Source organism: Euprymna scolopes, chromosome 14 (assembly GCF_053919585.1).
Source record: "Euprymna scolopes isolate OS-2025 chromosome 14, ASM5391958v1, whole genome shotgun sequence".
Taxonomy (NCBI): domain Eukaryota; kingdom Metazoa; phylum Mollusca; class Cephalopoda; order Sepiida; family Sepiolidae; genus Euprymna; species Euprymna scolopes.
In genome coordinates, this window is record NC_136495.1 from 126,573,924 (window position 1) to 126,578,673 (window position 4,750).

Genomic DNA, 4,750 nt, shown 5'->3' on the forward strand with positions numbered 1-4,750 from the left:
TACTTATATGCAGTACCACCCCGAGATACGAAGACCCTTGGATACCTTTTTTCATGTTACGATGTGGAATACGATGTTTCGGCCCCAGGTTACGGTATTTCCTCATTTTAATTTTGCTGTTAAGAATGTTATTTGATTATATACATGTGTATTATATACTGTATTGTATTTTGTTATTAATTTATTTACGCAAAGTTTGATGTTGTTTATCCACTGACTAGTCGCCATCTTTGAATAAAAAGCAAAAAAAGTTTCTGGCTCTGTAGATGGTTTCGTATTTATGATGTGTTTTCTTTGTTGTAGTTTCTTATGTGTTAAAATTTTGATAAACAAGAAGATAATTTTAACAAATTTTAACAGGGATTTCTTTATTTAGAGTTAAAATTTTAGGAGTCGTTGTGCAAATCATCGTCGGTCTGCTTAGTATTTTCTTAGGATATGTTCGGGAACTTTAAGTCGTCCAACTCTCTATCTTGCATCCGTGTCAATTATTTTGACCTCGTTTTATAAAGAGAAGTATGTTCTTTTTCTCTCCATATGTAATAAACTAGTCCTTACTTTTCGACTACTGTGTTACGGTTTTATCGTATTTTTTCTAGCCGTATCTTTAAGAGGCAAACGTTTTCACCTTTGTATCATTTTTCGCATTTACATGAAATAAATACGCAGTTTTTCATCATAAGACTTAAATTGTGCTAGGATGTTGAGTGTTGTGGAACGCTTGAAAACTGTTTAGATGTAATATGTCAGCTGCACCACAACACTACACAACTTTTTACTTCGACCCGTAAAACGAGCATAAGCCTACCAATCTTTATTAAAGTTACCTCTCGTTGTCAACCAATGTTTTTTACACATACAAAACTACGACGACGAAACAAAACGAAGAAGACAAAACCATATACAGAACCAGAAAAAATCCCTCCGTTCTTTTTTACCAGATGGCAACAAGCATGCTTGAAGAAGGTCGTAAGTTACATGACCGAGAATTTGCAATAATAGCAATCAAGATTAAAAATATAGTCCGATCCAAAAAAATTATATAAATATGTAATATATAATTTAAGAACATTTACGCAAAAACAATATTGTAAGATTATTTGAAATCTCAGGAACATCGCATTATAATTATTTTATAATAATTATTCAATCCGTTGCATCATGTCTTTAGAAAGAATATTCCATAAAGCCATTGCTCCACCGTCCTCGTTTTTCTGCATTATTCGAGAAGTGGGATAATTACACGGGAAAAGAAATACTGAAATCGGATTCATTAATCACATTTTAAATGATTAAAGGCGGCTTGCGAAATGCAACGCCGGCTCATTGTGATGGAATTCACTGAAGCATTAATTGTTTGTTGCTAAATTACCGGAACTGAGCAGTCCTATGGATTCCTGTTTAAAATACAATTTCCTCTCGGGTCTTAATTGACATTTAATCCGACGAAACCTTGATCTTTAATTTTGCCCTGCAATCGATTATGGTCACACTGTTCGCATACAATTACACAACACGCTGCAAACACATAGAAAGTTGGAATTAGATTTTACTATTCTATTCCTTAGCTCTAGTAATATTTGTATATCCGACCAGCCAAGCAGTAAAATTTCACCCCTTTTACGTAGAGATTCCCAAATGCCAGAGAGCCTTCCACTTTAATATTTTGCCCCAGAACTGTTAGACTTTAGAATTCCTTTCAGGGTATCTTCTTCCCCGACTCTAAATACACGGAAATGTTCAAGTGTAATGTAACAGGCATCTTGCTACCCGACTCCTTACATAGTATCCCACGATTTGTTACAGAGAGTAGCCCTCTATACCCAGCTGATAATTTGGATTGTTTAGGGATGAAAGGCCAATACAAGTCGAATCGTGACATCAAGAATCATGAGCTGCAAAATAATGCCTTAGTGGTTCTTTATGGTAAAACTATATGCTTTAATGCGATGTACTTTATTGTAGTTTTGGCTCATCATTTTTGTAGTTTGTAAAAATGTTCTATGTTAAACATATTTTCCTCGTGAATAGGTTCGTTTATTTTATTTTTATTAACTCAGTATTCTTTCATACCTATTGTAATTTACATGTTTGTACACACGTCTTTCTGATTCAAAATATGTAAAAAATATATTTTTAGTTGTTTGTATATATTTTTATTTATTCGTTGCTAAAAATCTTTCTTTTATTCATATATTCATGCATTAATCATTATTTTATTTTGCCTAGTAATTTTATATATTTTATGTAACTATATTTATTTAGTAGTTAATTCTTATCAAATATTAATTTCGGTAAAACAAGGTTTGCTTGAGTTACTATAGTTAATGGACCACTGTTGAATTATTGCCTTGGGTTTTTACACGTTACATCTGAACATCTAATATATAAACAGAAGTAAATATGTCAGTCTGTCTGTCTGTCTGTATGTCTATATAAATATTATTAAAACTCTATTATCTCCGAAAGTAAAATGGGCAAAATGGAATTAATGGATCAAATAATAAGATCATTTAACGGGCCAGGAGACCCCCCACCGCCAGTCTATTAAATAGTCGATACCATCTGTTTCTAATTTAAAATATAAAAAATAAGCAGGTTGTCATTTGTTTGCGATTGTAAACCACATTTGAATATTTTATTTTTATAATGCAGACTTCTTATTTATGATTAAAGAGTAATTATCAAACGATAATTATATTTAACCTTATATACAGAATGACTTCAATTAATTTTTAAATAATCTGTATACATCAGCTAGAATCGAAACCAAAACATATTGATCTACAGTCTTATCCGTTAACATCCGACCTGAATCCACGCGTATTTAAAACTACCAAACTTAACACCGTTTTACCTTACACTTTTATTAGTGCAGAATTATTGCCGAAAATATAATGTATAGTTGAATTCCGTAAGGCCAAGATTCTTTTTCCAATTTTTCTTATAAGCACCCATTTTACCAACAATTCGAAGTGTGCAACAGTTTTTAATACGCTTTATATAAAACTTCAAATCTGTAAACCAAATATTCAGGGAATAGTTTTCTAGAGACTTATATATATACATATATATATATATATATATATATATATATATATATATATATATATATATATATATATATAGGTGTTAGTCTAGCGGCACTGATGAGTTGTGAAACAACGAAACAGGTCTGTATGTCGATGACTAAAATATATTTTATAAATCTCCCCTCTTCGGTAGAGCACTATCGTAAATTATCTTACTCGCTACTTAATTTAGCTGAAATAATGCGAAGCTCGCGCTTTGTTTACAAACAAACGTTTGAGCCCTCTACGAGTGGCGGACGGATGTTTATTTAAAATAGACATTCGGACAGTTTAATTTCGGCCACCGATTCCATAGTCAGGGGGTAGGACTGCCGACTGTCATCAAGACGGTTCTAGGTTCGATCCTCGGCTTGGGAGAGGTGTTAGTCTAGCGGCACTGATGAGTTGTGAAACAACGAAACAGGTCTGTATGTCGATGACTAAAATATATTTTATAAATCTCCCCTCTTCGGTAGAGCACTATCGTAAATTATCTTACTCGCTACTTAATTTAGCTGAAATAATGCGAAGCTCGCGCTTTGTTTACAAACAAACGTTTGAGCCCTCTACGAGTGGCGGACGGATGTTTATTTAAAATAGACATTCGGACAGTATAATTTCGGCCACCGATTCCGTAGTCAGGGGGTAGGACTGCCGACTGTCATCACGACGGTTCTAGGTTCGATCCTCGGCTTGGGAAAGGTGTTAGTCTAGCGGCACTGATGAGTTGTGAAACAACGAAACAGGTCTGTATGTCGATGACTAAAATGTATTATATATATATATATATATGCATATATGTATGCATATATATGCATGTATATACGTACATTTCTGTATAATAGAACGTTTTCATGTAGAATTTTATTAAATTATGCAGAATGTTGAAACTATGCATAAATCAAATTAGGTGTAATAATTCCAAACGTTGCTATGCGTGATATTCTCATTTAAGAACTCCAAACCATTCAAAAATACGAAACCAATGTAGATATCTGAAACTACTAAGAACTTTCACTTTCCTCGAAATTCCACAGCCTTCAAATTTCATTCTCTACTCGTTTATTAACACTGTCTTTTGACCTAACATACTCATCCCAACCATCTTCAGAGACCCATTATTCTAGACAATCTCAACATCGCGTTAAAACACCAAATTAAATGTAGTTTATAAAAAAACTCATTTATTCGTATTGCATTTATTTTATTTATTTATATTAATTTTTCTTTTTCCCATAACTTTACGCCAATTCAAAAATCTACCCAGCAGAATTCATACATGATTTCCTACTAAAGAGCTTTTATATAAGCTATAAAGGATGCATCTGTTTATCCAATGAACTGGACGTGTCTTAGTTTTTTTTCTGTCAAATCCCACCACTGTCGTCATAGAGGATTTCTGACTATTTAATACTGTTTCGGTCATGAAACACGTGCTGGTCATCATCGAGAACCCAACAACCTTTTTTTGGCACTCCTATTTATCTATTTAACTTTCTTCTTTTCTTTTCTTCTTCGTGCTCTCCCTCTCTTGCCTTGTCTTATCTTTATAATTTTACAAATTTAAAATTTTATTTGTATTTTTATTTTTATTACTTTGCACCTTCTTTTTTTATTCGCCATGTTCCTTCTCCCTGTTTTCTGTCTTACTTCCATTCTCTCGGTGTTTAATGTGAATG